The following is a 19604-nucleotide window of genomic DNA, read 5'->3' as shown; positions in this document are numbered from 1 at the left end:
CCACCATATATCTAGGCAGATGTTCTCACATATGAAACCAGCATCTAGTGTTGGCTCTGGCTTTCAGGCCATGAGCACTAGCTAAAGAAGAGAGTGAGTAGTGCCTGTTTGTCTTGGGGATTGCTTCTAGCAGTGTGTTGGGTTATGGTATTATTTAGAAGCTCCTGTGGCAACAAAGTTGTCTTATGCTGGACTCAGAGATGAGGGAGGTTAGATAAAGCAGTGGTGAGCCTTACGAAGAATACAGAAATCGAAGTTCCAATGTCCCCTGGAAATCAGAGGTTGTGAATCTAGAGCTGTTGGAATTGGGGTCAGGGCACTAAAAGGTGGATGACTTTGCCAGCAGACTTGACATGAACAAAATGATACACAAGCAAGCCATGTGGACATATCTTTACATGCCATGACCAGTACAACTCATGGGAGGGGGGCCAAGTTGAGGCTGGAGCTTTCAGAAACTTTATCTGTTTGGGTGTGAAGGAGAGAGCTCAGCGTGCTGGATTACTTTAGCATGAAGTAAGTTCTAAAGTTTCTGCCTCTCTTTGCAGGACGCATGATATCATGTGGCTGCCCACACTGTCCATCCTGATCACCAGTTTCTCGTGATGTCTTGGAGAGGGAGTGGTGACAGTGACCTGTTGCTGACTCCACAGCCTCCATTTTTCCTGGCACCTGGCATGGACTTGGGGCTGTGAGAGAAATCATGCCCATGCTCTTTATGCTGGAATCCTACATGCCCCGGCTTGTGTCTCCAACAATAGCAAAGAGTTGCCTGATATCTTGGGATCCTTGATTCCGTACACAGCTGCTTGACCTGAGATGTATTAAGATATGCTGCTCGTGAAACTGGATTTTTGTGCATTCAGTTCCTCCGCTTAGCTTGCTTTGCCTCAATTGTAGAACTACAGAGAATTAATTTCTTCATATACCTAAATGGGAAAATGATGCTTGGTTTAGATAAGATCTCTTCTTGCTTTCATGGTGTTATGGCTGAGTTGGTCAGTTGAACCAGGCTGTAACTCCTGGTTCCCATAGTGAATTACTATGTTTTCTATGATTTTGGCTGTTCTGCTACCATCTTGTGTCTGACTGACCTGGCACATGATTACAGAAAGAGTCTGAACATACGATTACAGGACCTATGAAAGGTCTTACTGGAAAGAGCAAAGCTGACCAGAACCTTAGCCTGTCTTGGCATCAGCTGTACTGTGCAGAACCTGAGATTTTAGAATCGTCCTCTTAAACCCTTGGTTTTTTTCATTGAATGCATGAGAAACCCTAATCTCTGCTTTCCAGAGCATGAAACTTGATTGTAGGAGGAGAGGTGTTACTGCATGAATGTGTTCATTTTTAGACATAATTTATTATCTTCTTTTGCAGTAAAAACAACCAGTTGTAGCTGAAGTTCACCCAAAATTCCTGATCAGTCTTTTCCAGCTACCCTTCTGCAGGGATGGCATGCCACAAAGTATGTTGAGGCGTGGGCAGTCGTACACAGGGTTGGAAGTGGGGAGTGAGGCCAAGAGCCAAGCCTCTCTGTCTTGGTATAAAGCTGCAATGAATACAGACAAAGTGGAGCTCTTGCACCATGTGAGGAATGGAGAAACTGGAATCGGCCTAATGCTGCTTCAGAGTTTTCTCTGAGGTACATGAAGGCTGGAGTGAGTTTAGGTGGTTTTGGGGGTAGTGACTCTGCAGTGGCTAAAACCAAATTCTTCTCTCCCTCTTGAGGCAGTTCTCTGATAAGCTGCGAATATGTTGTCCTGTACCTGTCCCTTAATTTAGGGATTTATGCTAACATCATACTGAAGGCCTGTAAACTCACGCAATTTTCTGAGTAATTCTAGAAATCTCCTCCAGAAGGAACAGCTGTTTGGGGCTTTCTTGTGCTCCAGTAGCTGAAGCGTGAGGTTGCTTTGAGATGAGATAGTGCTGCTTTTACAACAGTAGGTGAAGAAATGCAAGGAAATACAGTTCCCTGCAGTCCTCTTGGAGGATGATGAAACCAGCTCTGAGGGTTTCAGATTTGTCTGAAGAAGTGGTTTGCTGTATAGAGGCTAGCTCAGATTTGCTGGTTCGGAACAGACTCAGACCCCCACTTAGGGAAACTGGCAGCCTCTTCTTGTCTGTCATTAGAGCAGTCAGCAGGGGTATTCAGCCTTCTCTCTCCTAGGGCCTTTTATATTGGCAACAACATGCAAAACACTGGTAGCAATTGCTGTCATTGCAGAAACTAAACATTATAGGACAAAAATGTAACCTCGGTATCTTCTAGTAAGACATTTAATGGTTGCCTTTGTGCTCAGCCATTGAGAGCATCTCACTGACTGCTATTTTCTATGCTAACCAATGCTATCTTGTTTCCTTCTTCTCATTCACTTCCTGTCTGTCTTCTGTCCTTTCTCTCCATCCTATTCCCCATCTCAAAGAGCCTATGGACTCTATGTGTCCAGATGTTGCATAGCTCCATGCACAACAGGACCCTGTTTCAAGATGAGGCGTCCTGGTGGTACACAGCATTGCTATTAAAAATTAAGGGCTTAGTTGTAGATAGCCCTAAGGCTGTCAAGGTGGAAGGACTGGGCAGCTGCTGGCTGTTATTGTAATGAATTCTCTCAGTTTTCGAAGACTTCCATGACATCCCCCCTGGTGCCCAGGTGTGCCCCACTCCCTGATTCAGCTCGGTGCTCTGAAGCCCTGCTTCCCGACAGCCCTCCGAGCAGAGCCGTGCTGCCCTGGCTACGGGATGCTCGAGATGCTTCCCTCGGTGCAGGGACAGGTAGCCATGCGGGAGCCCTGTTCTGCCGTCAGGCGGTGACTGCGGCTGGTTGGCCACCAGAGGGGGACCGGTAGTCGACTTGAGCTGATCCCATTTAGGAGTGGCCAACTTCAGCTCTCTTGAAATCACGCAGTTTGGGTTACAGTTGTTTGGGTTTGTTGGTTTGGTTTGTGGTTTTTGGGGTGTTTTTGTTCAGCAGACCTCTTAGTCTAGCAAACAAGCTGGCAGATTCTCTCTTACTGTGCTTCTAATCCCCAAATAGGAGTGTGTGAGAAGTGAGCATCTAGGAAGCATCCCCTAAATTTGCACAAGTCCCTGTTGCATCACTCCCACTTGCCCTTTTGTTTTCCAAAAGGCAACACATTTAAAATGCATGAAAGGAAGCTGGATTTACATATGTATGATTAACCTGCAGCACTCTCTCATGACACTCAGCACAAAAAGCTTAGGAAGAAGTGCTTAATATGAACAAACAACAGTAGCACTAACAGATTAGATGTGCTCCCTCAGGCTTTGAGACATAGGTTAGTGATCAGTTTGTGAGAGGAGAGAAAGTTTTAATGCATGGACCAGGAATGCAGAATTTAGCTGGTGTACAGAGAGAGCTGCTGTTCTCTTTTTGGGATTCATTATAGCATAATGGACTTTTTTAAAATTAACTGCAGGCACCACTAACCTTTCCAGAGAGCCTGGGGGAGTGGAAGTTGACTGAGCTTGGATGAGTTGCAGTAGGTGACTGGAACAGTGCAGCAGCTCCAGGGATAGGAGGGAAAAAGAATCATTTTACCACCCTCGAGGGGAAACTGTCCTGAAGTGGTCCCTGCACAGGCCAGTGCCTGCCTTGGACACTCTTTGCATCATATTGTTTTTCAGTAGAGATGGCTTGGGCCAGATAACCTCACACTTTGCAGTTAGTGTTGTCAGTAGCCTTTTGGAAGTGTCTTTGCAAGATGCTCCGGGAATGTCCAGGAGCTGGCTCTGCTGTGCTTCATCCCCTCTGGTTTCTCCTCCTGAGCAAGGCTGAGCTTCAGTTCAAGTGCAAAGTGGCAGAGTGTCAAAGAAGCTGCATAGCAAACACATTACTGAGGTGTAATTCACTTGATGCTGTGGAGCTAATTCAGGCCTGGGGCTCTGACCTTTATGGATCTGCTCCCCAGCAGTGTAAGAAGCAGAGGAAAAGGCACCAGGTTGATCAACAACAGCAGAGGGTAGGAAGGCATCTTTAGATTCTAGTGCAGAAATGTTCATGGGTCAGAAGGCACTACTCTGGCTGAATTTCTCAGCAAGATCCCTTCCCCTTAAGTGCTCAGTGTAGTGCTGGACGTTTAAGATTGCATGACGTGGTAGCCTATGGAGATGGATAGAGGAACAGAATCTGATAGGAGGTTGTGGTATTGAAGTAGAAGTTTATAAGAGACTGAAGGAAACACACAGCTCCTGATTCCTTTGTCTTTTTGTACAAGGTCAAAGTGACAGCCAGCAGATAAAGGCAACAAGCACGTGACTAGTCAAAACTGTCTGCTCCACAGATGGACTGAGGAAAGCATGAGCTTTCCTCCCTGTCCTCCTAAGGGCAGATGAAAGAGTGTGACATGCATGTGGAAAGTGAAAACATCCATGGTTAAATAAGATGTAAAGCAAACTAACCTTTCTGCTTCAGGGCCAAAGCCTGTCTCTGACAGACAGGAGTTAGGAAGGAGCTTGCTTTCTGCTTGTCTTGAAGCTAGCCACTGTCCTGTGCTGGATGCTGACCCAAAGGAGTGTTTGGCAGCTGCTGGCTCTAGGCAGGAAGAAGAAGGCAGAATCTGCTTTAATCCTGTCATAGATGTTGTGCTACTTAGGGTTGAGCCAATTTAATACTTGAGTAAGGAGCAGGCATATCCTTCACAAAACTGGGTGTTAGTGGCTTTTCAGAAAATCCCCTCCTGTTAGGGGAGGACCACCCTCAGCATGTTGTGACTGTAAGAGGGGCTGCACAGAGGATGGGCTCTCCATCCTGCCCTCTGGTCCCAGTGCAGCACCTACCATGTTCCCAGTGGGTGTATCAGTGTAGAGCTCCACCAAATATGGTGAGAAGTCTTTGACTTGTTTCCAGAGTGTCTAGGTGTTTGCTGTTAGCAAATTTCAGTAGTGCTGTTCTGTTTCCTGGATAGGTAATTTCCTTTTCCACCTCTCTGAGCTGTTGGATGGTTGTGGGGTGATGATGAAGCCTGAGCCTGAAAGAGAACTGTGTTGTGGTGCTGGGTCAGGGAGCCCAGACCTATGTTCTTACATGTCTTAGAGCTGGCAGACTCATGGCAGGGAGAGTGTGCACTGTTCTGTAAGGCCAACACCTGCCCTGTGCCCTTCTTGAGCCATGAACATTGCTTGTAGATACAAGAGCAGCTTTTGTCCTCCCTGGCTTCAGCCTAGCACAGGTTCGAGGAGGGGGAGGGTTGTCTCCCGAAGCTCATCCTTGGTGAGCCCCATGGAGAGGTGGATGCAGCTGTGGTTTCTTGTCTGCCTTCTCACTTTCAGCCCACTCCCTGCATCTCATCCTCTGCCCTGTTCTCTTCCACTATTACTCCTTCCACTCTGCCAATGCAGCAGTGGAGAAGACGAAGTGCCCTTCTCCCTTCTGCTCAGGGAGAGCTCCCTCCCTAGTTTTCTCTGGCTGCCTTTTGCCTTTCTAATCTGTCATGGTAATTTACCCTGGCACTATTTGGCAGGGGCTGCACCTTGGCATTATGAGCAGCCAGGGTCAGCTGTCAGCCTCTGAGCCATGAGCCTAATGCAATGGAACAGATGTAGGTATTTTTTCCAAGTTTTCCCTGGACAGCAGGATTAAAGTCTCTGTTCTCAGCTGGGGTCCCCGGTGTAGTCACTTCCCTCTGTGTTACACAACACCCTATTAAGAAGAACAGCACAAACATGTTCATTGAGATCCCTTCCCCCAGCCATACAAGGCCAAGGAACAAAGGTGAGGGAAATTTCCAAAGGCTGAGGAGCTGTCTGTTTGGTCCAGGAGCCCTGGGATAATCCTGCCCAGCTGTCCCCCTGTGAAAGGGCCCTGCCACTCTGCTGTACTCCATCCTTGTGGTGCCAGGGCTAAGGGGGAACACAGGGGGTAGTGGTGGTAAAAGAGCAGTGGGGTCTTACATCCATCTGGCTGTGTGCAAACCTGAGTGAGTACCAATGCAGGGAGAAGCTAGTGTGGCAGCATCCCTCCCAGGCCCGGTGTTTGCACCTGCCTACTGAGCTGGAGGCTTCTGAGCATGAGCGTGTGCATGAGCAAACAGGCAGACAACAGAGAGTGACGAGAAACCCCGAGGGTTGTCTTGGTGCTAGTAAGGGAGAAGGGGTTAGGTGTGGTCCATCATCCAGATAAACTTTCTTGCTTGAATTCAAAGGTGTCATGTCCTGAGAAGACTCATGTCTTTTCATCGCAAGGGTACTGGGGGAGCTTGCTGGAAATGGAGGCAGTGTGCTCTCCATAGATGATCTTGAAGTGACTGGCCACAGAGAGGGACTGCAGGCACCCTTGGTGAGCAGGAGAGGGCTTCCCCAGCAGACCAAAGGGAGCAGTCAGGTCCATGTGAGCACACACGAGGATCTGCTGCCTCTGTGCACCAATTACTTGCTTTAGTGACAAAAGACCATAAATGAACAAGGGAGGTAATTAGGTCTGCAGCAGGCCAGGTCTGGAGGCCTGCAGAGCTGAGAAATTTGGAGTGTGTTCAAAGGCACAGGGGGAGGAGAAGGCCCTGGAGCTCTGTGTAGCAAACAAAGGTTCTGCTGGTTTTGCCCCTCAGGGAGCGCTGAGAAAAACGTCTCTGACTTGAAGGATGATCCCCAGGAGGGGGAGAGACCAGCTCCTGGCAGCATCTGTTTGTTCAGGCCTCCAGTGAAGGACTTAAACAGCTTGTTAATTCACTCCTTTGTCCAGCTGCAGACCCTTTGTAGTTGCAAGCGAGCTCCAGGGCAGTGTGTGCAGTTGTGAGCCAGCTCCTTTGCCCTGGTACTCTGTGCGCTGGATGATCCAGTGAGCTGTCAGCAGGGCTGAGGGGCATGTTGCAGCTGTCCCATGTCTAGTAAAATGCTCACAGCAGGTCCTTTCCATCTGCTTTGGCCCAAGAGTGACCCTTGCAAACCTCCTCTCCCTTGCAGTCGCCTCAGCAGATGGTGGGAAGGCAGATGGAAAGAGGGCAATCTCTGAAGCTGTAGCAATAGAAAAGTCTGACCCTGTGATACCTCTCACCCCACCACCCACAGGTACTGGGTTCTTGCAGTGCCACCTAACCTGTAAGCCTTGGCCTCCGTGTCCCTTCTCCCAGCCTCTTAGAGCACCTCCTGCTTCCTTCTCTGGACCTCAGTGGAGGCTCTGCATGGCATCCAATTGGAAGAGGGCCTGCCCCAGCTCTGCAAGCAGAGTAGGAAGGGGCACCTGTGTTACGAGGGGAGCTCATGGCATAATGAGAGCTGAGGAACCCTTGTGCTCTAGGTGACGTGTTGCTGGGGTCTTGGGGCCTACGAGTTTGGCGCTGGGGGTGTACAGCTGTGGTGAATCATTGCAAACCACTTTGAGCAGCTGCTCTCTTGACTCTACCCCCCCTTGCACCCTGCATGCATAAAGTCTGCTTTGGGAGGGGGGCAGAGGTTCCTTTCCCTACCTGCAATTGAACCAGACTGCAGGAGTTCAAGGAGGTAGAACGGCACACTTGGCTCACACTGGAGGAAGTTTCAGCTCAGCAATGGTGTTTGGGACAGCTGAGTTGTATATCGCCTGCCAGGCTGCACCAGCTCCTCTGGAGTGAGGACTCAAAACAGACTTGGTCACTGTTCCAGACTTTTCCTTCACTTCATTTATTAGCGGCTTCAGATGCAAATTCAGTGGCCGGTATGTGGAGGCCTGGCTGGCTTTGCAGGGCTCCTGTCCAGCTGCCCTCATTCAATCTGCCTCCCTGGTGGGCTTGGCTGGATGTGAGCCCAGCAAAGGTCTTGGAGGGAATGTGTGGGGCATCCAGGTTATAGCACTGTCACCTTCCTCTCCACGTGATGGCAGTGGCTGGCTTGGACAGAGGACAGGCCCTTCCCATAACATAAGCAAGCTCAATGCATCCAAGTACAATACAGACGTGAAAGGTTTGCCGTGCAGTGGCAGTTCACCCCACCTCACATTAGGCACAGCAGACAGTTCATGAGAGATGACCCTTCCTCCTGCAAAATAGCTTGTGCAGGCAGTGTGGACGAGGAGCAAGAAACAGCCTGAAAAGAAATAGCAGGATGGTGGAGAAAAGCTTGGAAAGGTTGCCAGGCTTGCAAATGTAAAGATGTCCAGGGGCCGTGTAGAGGGGCTCCACTGTAATGTTTGGTACCATGCCCAGCCTGAAGTTCTAGCACCATTTAGTAAGCTGGACCAGCCTTGTTTGGCTGGATGGAAGCAGTTGTCATCGTGTCCCAAGTACAGTATCATTGTCACTTTTTAATTCCTCCAATGAGGTGTTGCAAACAGATATACATGTGTTGTAGCTGTACTTTGGATTTAGATTTGTCTCTGGGAACAGGCAGTGATAAGTGTTAAGAGCTGTTTAGTTCCCAAATTCTTGTGTTTCTGAGCTGGTTTCTAGCAAGAACAGAAGTCACACAGCTGGGGAAGAGGCTGTGTTCCCCACCAGAAACATGGTGATGGGCTGGGAAGAGACCCCAAGCTGGTGATGCCCTCCCAGCAGCTGGGGTTAATGACCAGGCTAAGGTCATTGGTAGTGTTATACGACAAGTGCTAATTGAGCTTGCCCTTGTTCACTGTTTGCCCCGGGATTTGCCTGGCAGCTGCAGGGGCAGGTTTGGGGCTGTGGAGGCAGGTCCCCTGTGGGAAGAGGCTGCTGTGATTAATGACCATCTATGAATGAGAGGGGAAGGGATAGGAGGAGAAAACTGCCAAGGCTTTAACTCCGGTGGGTACAGAGGTTCAGCTTGGTTCAGCTTGCTGAACTTGGCGGGCGGGGAAGGGTCCCTCTAGCTGCTAACAAGCTAGAGGTGAGCGTGGGTGATCAGAATGTGTTGCATAAGTCAGACTTGAAGTGCCAGAAAAAGCCTCCAGGGAATTGAAATGTCTTAAGTGTCATCAGCTCTGCAGAGATAATGAGAACCAGAAAACACTGGGAGGTAAAATGGTACAGATCTGCAAAAACACGCTTGCGGGCCTGCGATCCTTGTGGATCCGTGTTGACTGCAGGGATGGTGGGGAAGGTGGCCATGAGGGAGTCTGGTGTTTATGTGTAGGGTTAATCCTCCTAAATCTAGAAGGCAATCAACTTTGAAAGAAGAAAGTCTTCCTGCCAAATGATGTCCCCTGCCCACCATCCCTGCTTCTTGAACAGAAGCAAGAAATGAGGGGAAGTGATAAGGGGTGGATCTGCTATCACTGCGTTTCTGTGGTCAGTGCAAATGAGGGAGACACCCCTGTTTTGCTCTGGGCTTAGCCTCTTGACCAAGGCCCTGTAACTTGGGGTTGAGGGAGCCCCTTGGGACTGGAGCCAGGAAGTGCAGCTAAAAGCATTGTGAGGGTCCATGGGTGTCACATCCAATAGTGGCACCTCTACCTCCTCCGGTGGCGACCAAACCCATTACAGCAAAGGTGGCAGATGGTCACCTGTGTTAGAGGTCAGATCAGAGTGAAGGATGCTGGAGCAGGTTGCCCAGGGAGGCTGTGGAGCCTCCATCCTCAGAGGAGTTCAAAAACCCAGCTGAACATGGCTCTCTGAGCATCCTGGCCTGAGCAGGGGGCTGGACCCCTCTCCAGAGTTTCCATCCCACCTCAACCAGTCTGTGAGCATGTGGGAAGAGCACCAGGGGATGCTGCCAGGACAACCTGCTTGCTTGGCCATGGCTGGGAGGCTCATGGCTGGCTGAGGACAGTAGGAGCCTGTTTCCTCCTCGTGTCCACTGTGAAATCAAGAGTGATAGGGTACTTCATCACTCCCTTGCCCACACCTCTCCTTGCAGGGCTGTGGCTGAGCCCTGCAGGACAGGAGCACTTTGGGGCCCAGCAGAGTGCTTTTGGAAGCCATCTGAGTTGCTGCCTCTGGGCACTGCAGTGGTGAAGCTGGCTTACTTCTTCCCAATAGGAGGCAGGGCTGTAAAACAACTGTGGAAGTAAGTAGAAGTTAGGCATCAACAGCCACCTGGCGTTTGGCGTTAGGCCTGAACTGGTGAGAGTGAGGGCAGGGTTATTTCACAAAATAGTGATGAAGTATCTGGTGGGGTTTTGTTTTCCTAGATGCCTTCTTGCTGGTGCCCTGAAGGCTTGTGGGAAAGAGCAGATGTTTGCACTTGTACCTGTGCCCCAGTTGCATGCCTTCCTCTGCCCACAAAGGCTGCATTCCCAGCACTGGGAGAAGCTCTGTGTTGGCTGTGAGATCTCAGGCTGGATTAAGTGGCAAAGGCAAATCCTCAGCTTTGGGAAGAGCACACTTGACCTTTGCCTCTACAGAGTTATGCTCTCCCTGGGGAGGAAGTGTTGGCTGAGCTGCTAAACAAAGCACTGGCTGTCATAAGCAGGACCTGCCTGCCTTGGGGAGGGAGGGCCTGGGATGGGGGTCATATTTATGCTCTAGGGGGGGAGGAAGAGACAGCAGACTCAGTGACCTGTAAGCTTAGAGGTGACCAGCTCAATTTACTGAAAAATGTTAAGCTACATTACCTTCTCTATCAAAAATACACCATCTGGGATGGTCTGGGCAGATGAGCCCACTGACAAATCCAGTTGCAAGAGGGGAATTTTCTTGGGAAGATCGAAATGATATTTTGAATCCCCTTCCCTTATTTTCCAACCTGTTCTTCTGTCATATCTTGCAATATCTCTCACCCTGAATTGCTGCTAGCATCTTTGCAGGTTCTCCAGGTCCCATGGAAGAAGTATCCAGTAGTGAACTGGGCCCTAGCATGGACTTCAGACAACGTTATAGGTGCTCAGTGGTAGGAGCAGCTAAACTTGCTTGTTCTCCCTAAGCAGTGGCCTGTGTACATGTCTCACATTAATTCAGGCATTTTCTCCTACAGTATGTCCCTCGGTTCTGTGTAATGTGGCTCATTCCAGTGCCAGAGGGCCCAGCAAGGTATATGGACACAGAGGGTATGTGTGTGGTGGTCTCTTTTCCACTTTGCACCCAGGTTTTTAAAACAGATGCATAACAACAATGAAACTGGTTGAGTGCAAAGCACTACAGAAATGTATTTGCATCTCCATTGCTACAGGTACAGTGTTATCCCTGACCTTCTCGCCCTCATCTCTTCTCAGCCTCCTCCACTAAAATCCTTTGAGCTTGGAACCACTTTGAATTTGTGACTAAAGAGATAGTTCAATATTACTGAGAGCATGTGGGTTAGGGAGGGAAGACATTCACTTGGGTAGAGCTGCTGGAAAAATCTAGGTTTTCCCAAGCCTCCAAAAGCCTGTAAAATGGGTATAAATACATCTACAGTGTACTGCATTGCAGAAAAGTGAGGAGACTGATACAGCTTGAAAGAAATTTCTGCTTTTGTGCCACCTTTGCCAGCTCCTGTAGATATTTGTGCAGTGCTCAGCCACTAGAGTGGCTTTCTCTGAGTCACTAGAGTCCTTTCTCTTCCAGGGGTGATGAGAGTGTAGCATGGTGGTCAGTACTGTTGCCTTCACCTGCAGTTGGACTGGCAACATGGAAGGAGATGAAAAGTTTGTTAATCAGCTGCTGTGAACTTAGACCCAGACCATCTGAAGACCTTGTGGGAAGCAACCACCACTATGTTACCAAAGCTCTCCTGCACATTGGGGATAGAGCTCCTGCTCTATCAGCTTTACAGTTTGTCTGTGTCTCTTGCCTCTGTGTCACTCACACCCTGAAGTATCAGCTGTGTTTTGTTGGCATGGGATGACTGGGAAGAGACCAAAATCAGAGTATGTTACTGAACACTTACATGAGAGGTCTGTTGTTAGCACTGGTGTGAGTGCTGCACATCTGAGAAACGAATACAATTAGAGGGGCTGTGCACGTGAAACAACTCAGGGCAGTGGGCCATGTTCCTCCTTTAGATCTGCTTGGTGCTGACAAACCCATTAGTGGCAGCTTGATGCTGCTGCTGATCAGGACTTCAATGAGAGCAAAAGCCCTGGAGGCTGTTGGCAGCTGAGCTTTGCACAGGACCAAGCTGATGGAGTCAGTTATCTCCACCCAACCCATATGGTGCAGATTCCCAATCAACTTTCTGAGCATGCGGGCTTTCTGGGAGATGTTTGGCTGTAGTCTGGGCTTGGTATAGCTGCATCAGCAGGTTCTGGGGTGGGAAGGGCACTGGATTTCACTTCCCAGTTTCCCTCCTAGAACCTTGCTGACACAGCTTCCTGGACCACTAATGTCAGGAAGAGGCAGTTCATTTTCTGGGCGGGGGGGGGGGGGGGAGCTCAGCCCAGCCTACATGGGGCATGAGAAGGGCACCAAACCATCCTTCCAGCCCAACTGCTTCCTCCACTAAAGCAACGAGACAGAGTTTCTGCCATATCCAGACTGTTTGGAAACATGTTGATAAACTTCCAAATGTCTACTTTACAATCCAGATGTGCTAGCCTTGGCTGTAAACCCTCATCTGAAGAACAGGTGTGCTATAATGTTTCTAACAGTGGCCCCAAAGCCAGCTGGAGTCTGGAACTGAGCAGGGGCCAAGGGGCTGATGCCATATAGGATATGGATACTGGGGCAGGGACAGGTGAGGTAGAATGCTGTGGGTCAGCTGTAGTTCACAGTAACCCAGAGTCAGACTGCGAGGGAAGAAGGGGACAAACTGGAATATCCCTCAGCCCCCAGGCTCTGCTCAGCAGCACTGGAGCTGTCGCAGAAGAGGCTGCCCTGGTTGTATGGGTAACATGGATGCATCCCTAGGGGGCATCAGGCTTGGTTGGATCTGTCCTGGTGAGGAGACACAGGGCTAGAGCTGGCCACCAGCCTCTGTGGTATTTTCTGTGATTTGCCTCAACCCCCCCAGCAGCTCTGTGGTCTGGGAGGCGCTGCAGGTCAGAGCACCTCCCTGCCGGCATTACTGCGGGAACTGAAATAAATGGGGCAGCTGCTTTGTTGGGCCAAACTTCATGTGCAGTTTTGGCCTGAAAAGGTGTCCCCCTGGGCTGGGGAAGGTGTCTTGCTACTGGGCCTGGATCTGGTTTCCAATAGCTGTGCTAGGGAGAAGCACAGTCCCAGTGGAAAGATTGGTGGCAGTAGTGGGCTGCCAGAGAGGGGCACCAACTCTCTGGTGCGGGAAGGACAGCCAGCCTTGGGTGCAGGCTGGCAGGAAGCCTGTGGATGGTGGGGATGAGAGAAGGCACAAGATGCAGATACCACACCACCTTAGCTACACATGGTGCCTGCAAGCTCAGAGATGAGATCCACACTGATGGCCTATTGCTCTACTCCCCAAGCCCCCAAACTTGCTCTCACATAGGATTTTAGCTGCACTGGAACCTCTTGGTGATTTGTGTAGCCTAAAGCTTTTGTCAGTGATGTTCGTACCCTTCATAGCTCCCACAGATCTGGCCAAGCTTGCAGGGAAACAGAGCCTGACTGAGAGCAACCAGGTAGGCAACACCTGCCAGAAGAGCAGCTGCCTTTGCTGAAAGTGGGTTTCAAGGCTGGGGTGACTCAGGCCAGGGACAGCACTGAGGAAAGCCAAGGGCTGTATTGGTCCCATGTCTTCATAGAACAAGAGACCAAAGTGGCATTGAGAGGGGCCCCCACAGATAGCACTTGCTCCTGCACCTGGGGTGGCCCTGGCCATGCTCTGTGCTCAGTGAGGAGCCTTCAGCATCCCCTTGTCCCCTTCAGTGAGCATAAGGCTAGCTAGTGCTGTTGCTTCATTTTCATCTGCTCCCAGATTGCACTCCTGGCTTGTGGAAATATCTTTCCGGCTCTCTACCCCTGTCTGCCTTCCTCCTGCTCCTCTGCAGCAGGAGCTGCCTGTAGACCAGCCTAGCTTCCACAACCTCAGAGCAGGCAGTTCTGGCCTGATGTTGCTGATGCAGGGATGTTCCCCAGGAAAGTCGTGAGCTCCCCACCTCCTTCAGCCCTGCCATTCTCCAGGATGTGCTTCCCTTGGCTCAGGGATGCACAGGGCCAGGCTCTGGGAGGGAGGAAGGCGAGGGTCTCTCCCACCTCCATGGTGCCAGCTGCCTTCCTTGGCTGCCATCCCTGCTGTCAGAGCTTGCTAGCCTTGAGAGAAGGCAGGTGGCCGCTTGTGCTATTGCCACTGCTGTGTCCTTGAGCTGTGCAAGGCTTTCTTGCCTGCTCAGATGGGCTGAAACAGGGAAGAGGAGAGGGAGGGAAGGCAGAGGCATAGCCTGAGAATGCATGCCAGAGCTCAGTATGGCATCAGTAATCATCATCAGAGAGGGTAGGCTTGCATTGTCCCTGCTTTTGTCCTGAGCTTCAAACTCAAGGAGAGGCAGAAGAGTCATGAGTGCCATCTCTTTAATCGTGTTATGGACTTCTGTGCCTGGTGTGTCTCCTGTTTGGGTGGGAAGTGGATGCTTCTGCATCTCAAGCTGCTTTTCTCAGAAGATTACGACCTGATGTGGTGTGGCACAAAAAGGGGCTTTACTCATCTTCTCTGTAGTTGTCCTGCATTTGTTTCCTTTTTAACCTCTCATTCATCTTTATTCTTATTTAGTGTAAGAGCCTGGGTTCCTTTCTGAAGGCTGTGTGCCACACCTGTGTGTAGAGTGGGTGACAGTAGAGTCAGCCTGGCAACTAGTGAGGGAGACTTCTGGAGCTGTGATGTCACTGGAGAGCTGAATTCCCAGCCTATGAAGTCATAGCTGGGAAATTGGGTACTCAGCCTAATCCCAATAATTACCCAATGGGACTGTAAAGTGTCAATGCATTAGTCTATTGCGTGATGACTAACTATTTAAGCTCTAACACATCCACCTAATAATTGCCACTTTTTGCATTTCCCTAAGATTCACTTATTAGTAAGCTATTAAACATTCACTTGAAATTATTGCATTGTGATGAACTGAGATCATTGCTCACACAGCCATTGCAATGCCCAAACTGGTAGGAAAGCACCTAAAATCCTATGATGGGAGTGAGCCCACAATTTTAGGATGGCAGAGTAAACAAACTAATATACAGATATAACATCAGCCCCACCAGTCATTCCTATTTCAGGATCTGTGTGACCATCATCAGTTTCACTTTGTTATGCAAAGCTGATGGGTTGAAGGACTTTAAGTCCAAATTTCCCATGCCCTGGTGAGGGTCTTAAGGAAGGAACAGCAACTTGAAGGAAATGAATCGTTGCTTTTTAGGAAGATTGCTTTGGAATCAGAAGCAGAAATGAAACTACTTTAATCCCAAACACTCTGTAGAATTGAAAGTTTGATTCAAGTTTGTTTTTTCTGGTCTTCTTGTTGTTGAGAAGTTCAGCATGGGAGGAATTTCTCAGGAAGAGCTTCTTTATCACAGCCTGGGCATTGCCTGGTTTCCCCACAAGGGGGGCATTCCCTCTTCATGGGTTACAGCCCATAAAAATGGCAAAAGGTTCTGCTTCCTTCTTTCCTTTCCTTTCCTGCTTTTGTGAGGACAGATGACTAATGAGTGGAGCAGTTGAAGCCCCTCATCAGGCTGATGTCCTGAGCAGGCTTGCTCCTGCAGGGAATGCATGATGGAATGGCAGGTCAGGGCAGCCTCTCTGCTCCTCAGGCATGCTCAGGTTTTCCTGGTTTCCAGGCCCCTTTCCCCACCACATGCAGTTCCAGCCACAGGTACTGAAGAAGCAGAAAGGCCAGACCAGCCTCTTGGGGAGAAGGGAGATTGCAGTTGCATCATTGCAAACAGGACTTCATTAATTATAAATGGACAGGTTCTCTTGAGTTGCTGTAGATCTGCATGAGTCACATTCTAGCTGAGGGTTGGTTTTTTTTTTCTTCTGAGGAGTTGCCGAAGGGGCTCTAAATAGTGTGATGGACAAATAAGGAACCAGCTGTGCTCTGCAGCTAGCTCAACCAGGGCCTTTCTACAGCAGTAGCCCACAGCAATCTCCTCTCTGCCTCACTCTGCACTCCCATCCCTTGGGTTCTGCCATCTGGTCCTGCTCTCCAGGTTTCTTCTTCCTAGCAGCATGTTTTTGTCTCCTCTAGTAACATCTTTTTCAGCATGTGGTCTCAGCCCTTGGTAATGCGTGGACATACATTTAGACAACAGCACGATCAAGAAGTCCAGTTGTGGACACCCCATTGCCTGGTTTGTGCCTCCACCTCAGAGATGGTCCTGGTTAAATGAAAGCAGAAGAACAATAAAACCAGCAAACCTTGGCTTTCGACTAGGAACTGCCGAACAGTTTTTCTTCTGTTTTCTGACAACAAACCATCCACACAGCCCTCAGCTGCCTGCTGGTGGCCTCCTCACAGGGAGAGGCCAAGATGTACCCCAAAGCTCTGAGGGATGCACCAAGAGTGGGTGGAGGTGGCTGGAAGGCCAGGTTGTGTGTTTGGCTGGAGTGGCTCATCTGTTGGGTGGGAATGTCTGTTTCCTTGGGTGCCATGAGTGTGCTAAGCTGTGTGTATCTCATGGCAAAGGCAAGGGGTGGGAATGCTGTCCATGGAGGATTTGCTGGCTGTGTTTGCAAATTCAGAAGCTGCTTTTCCTGCCTCTCTGATGCCCATGGTTACAGAGATCCTCTCCAGACATCACTGCTGCCTCAAAATTGTTTCTCTATCCAGCTCCCCAGAGCAGCCATGTTCTCCCTCCTGGTGTGAAATGGCTCTTTTCAGAGAAGCTGTGACTTGTACCTCTACACAGCTGGCTCCACACCCAGATTTTTAAGCCAGTGGGGCTGGCCAACCTTCCCCTGCCCTTCAGCCCTGAGCAGGGGGAGCACTCCTTCTTCCTCTGCGGGAGCTGCAGGCAGCTTCTGAATCCATGGAATGTGTCCCATCTGCAGTGCGTTAGGGGTCTGCTCACAGCAGAGGAAGAAGCACACGTGGGTTGGGAACCCTTCTGAAAAGGAAGAAAAGGGGCTAATTAATTGAAGGGATCCAGTGCCAGGAGCCACATCTGGGGGCCAACTGGCCCTGGAAGCATGGCTCCCAGGTGCTACTGCACCAAGGGACTTGTACAGAGCTGGTGGGGACCCAATGGGTAGGGGAATGAAGGTGTGAGAGGCCCTGGCATAGTTGGCCCCCCATCAGCAAGTCTTGAAGAGGCCCTTTTCCCTGTCCTTTGAGAGGACTCAAGAAGATGCAACTCATGCTCATCTTTCCAGGTCATAGCCCACTTTAACCCCCCCTGCCTCTGGCCCCATGACTTTGATGCTCAGGTGCCCAAGCACCCCACCTTCTCTGACATAGATAGGTCAGGTTAAAAGGGCCATGCCATCAGGGCAGGCCACCTTTGCTCCTCTTCTTGAAGGGTCTGGTGAGCCCCTTGCTTTCTGAACTGGCTCCCAGGAGGAGCCCTGTGCTCCCTGCCGATGGGGGCGGGGCTGGGCTGTCAAACCTTGCTTGCCAGCTTACTGCCCTGTCTTCTCTCCACTGCTGATCTCTCTTCCCAGGCATGGATTTGATCTCGGCAGCAAGCAGGCCAACCATCCACACTCTGCCTGTGCAAGTTCCTGAGCAATGAGGTATTTCATGTTTGCCTGCTGAGCCCCCACTGAGCCACATGCTGAAGCCCAACCTGCACTAGGATTCCCCACACAACCCACCCTTCCCCTTTTCTGATGGGTTTGTTCTTGGGGATGGCCAAGTATGAAATGAGCCACAGGGCACCCCTGTGTCTGCAGCCCCTTGTGCCGGACAGCCCTAGGGTGGAGAGGTTGGGGGCCACTGCCCTCAGCTGCCTCCTGCTCTGCTGGCCTTCTGTGGGATCAAACGGCATCAGCATATCCCTGCAAAAGCAAAGGAGTGTTTGCATGTGTGAGGCTGGAAGGAGCTCAGTGTCCAGCTCTGGGGGGTTACTGTAAACACAGAGCTAAGCTGATTTGAGAAGGGATGCCAGCTCCCTGAGCCAGGCTCCACCACAGCCAGGGGTGGCTACAAGAGGTACCAGGGGGCTGATGATGGCTCTGTTGGGCTTGGATATGTCATTCCTCAGGCCCATTAGGGAGGCACAGGCTCCTGCAGCCCCACCACCGCTGGGTCCTGAGTGCAGGCTCCTGTTGGAGGTGTTGTCCCCTAGGGCTGTTTCAAATCATCTTCTTCCCTGGGGTGACCCAGCACCTCCAGGAAGGAGGAATCCACTTGTGCCCCCTGCTCCCGTGTTGCCTGCTCTAGCTTTGAGCACTGCCTGGGCCCTTGGCTGCTTAGTTTATGGCTTTGTTTATGGTGTTGATAATTTTCTCGTTTCAGGTTTAGGCACAAGCATTCTTTCCACTGCTGCATAAGAAAGTAATTAGGTGAGGATGGAAAGGACATTCTTCTTCCTCAGAACAAAGAAACAAGTCAGGGCTGTTACTGGGCACTACTCATGGCATCCACAGCCATGCAAGCCCCTGCCCAAGTGATGTCTCTGCCCTAATAGGGCAGATAGGCAAGCTGATTGCATCCCAGGAAGTGCCAAACCAGTATTTCTGCTGCCCTGTAAGCCAGCTGCCAGTGCCAAGGTCAAAGCCTGAACTGACTCAGCCCCTCATTCTGGTCACGCTTGCTCACCTGCCAAGTTACGTCCCCTCTCCCTCACTTGCCAGTCCCAGCCAGAAGGGATGTGCTAAGGTCCAGCTCCACTCCAGACCCAGCATGCTTTCAGGGCGATTCATTCCCTGTGCTTCTGCTCCTTTCCCAGCTTCACAGCACTATGGAGGGCAGGAAGCAGTGCTGTCATCCCAAGAAGGGGGTGGCTGTGATCTGAGAGAGCCTAAAAGTCAGGGGTAATGAGAAGGAAGATGGAGCTACTGATTTCAAATAGGAGAGGCTTTAGGAACACAACTGCTGGAGGCTGAAGAGGAGAAACTGGGGGAGCTGGACAGACCCCTCTGCCACAAAGCTGTTGGGAGGCAGACAGCTTGGTGAGGACTGGGGAGGAAGCACCTGCAGTAGGAGAGGCTGGAGGGAGAGGAATGCCAGTGGGATGGGGTGCTGGGGGAGCAGCGGACACAGAAGCAGAGCCAGTGCTCTATGTTGCAGTCACCCCATGCAACAATAGGGACAAAAGAAATTAGATAAAATCAGTTTGACTTTTAAACCCAGTAGCTGAGCTGCAGCATCTGACTGAAGGAGCCCCTACCTGCGGGCTGCTGGAAGATGTAAGGGTACACCCAAAGGATCACTCTGTGCTCACACAGAGTTCCTTGTGTTCTCCCACAGACATCCAGTTGCAGTGCTTAGGGTTGGGATGTTAAGCGAGGTGCACCTCTTGTCCACCTGAGCTTGGCACGATGAAAAGAGGTTGGTAAGCATTACTGGCCACAGGACCCGCTGCAGGGATGCACACCAGCGGGCATCTCCTTCCCAGGAGCATTTGCAGTGCCCTACTCTGCCTCAAGTGCAGAGATACAGTGAGAGGTCTTTAGCCACCCACCAAGCTCACCAACGCTGCTGTGAGCCAGAACGAGCCCATCCCAAATAAAGGACAGTGCCTGTGCTCCAGTAAATCCAGGAGGATTTACTCCTTGCCTGAGATGGCCAAGAGCAGCAGAAAACTGCAGAGTTGTGGCAGAGGACAAGGCCAAGCTGATGTGTGGTTGAAATGGGATTTGTGCCCCCCTGCCCTATTCTCCCTCCTCCTGCTCTTCCCTCAGTCTTTCTCAGTAGCTATGAAGCAAAGCGATCATTTCAAGCCCTCTCTCAGCCTTTTGGTACTCAGCAGAGAAAGATGGGGAGACG

General features: G+C 50.5%; 1 protein-coding gene across 1 annotated transcript in view; it reads left to right on the top strand.

The window, feature by feature from the left end:
- AREL1 (apoptosis resistant E3 ubiquitin protein ligase 1) overlaps positions 1-16120 on the top strand; it is a 41932-nt gene extending 25812 nt beyond the window's left edge. The window contains exon 21 of the transcript XR_010431419.1: positions 549-16120. The gene's annotated coding sequence lies outside the window, so the exon portion shown is untranslated. The remainder of the gene's footprint in view (positions 1-548) is intronic.
- The last annotated feature ends 3484 nt before the right edge of the window (positions 16121-19604 follow it).

The sequence above is a fragment of the Pseudopipra pipra genome, chromosome 6 (assembly GCF_036250125.1).
Source record: "Pseudopipra pipra isolate bDixPip1 chromosome 6, bDixPip1.hap1, whole genome shotgun sequence".
NCBI lineage: Eukaryota > Metazoa > Chordata > Aves > Passeriformes > Pipridae > Pseudopipra > Pseudopipra pipra.
This window is presented reverse-complemented; position numbering and strand designations above follow the sequence as displayed.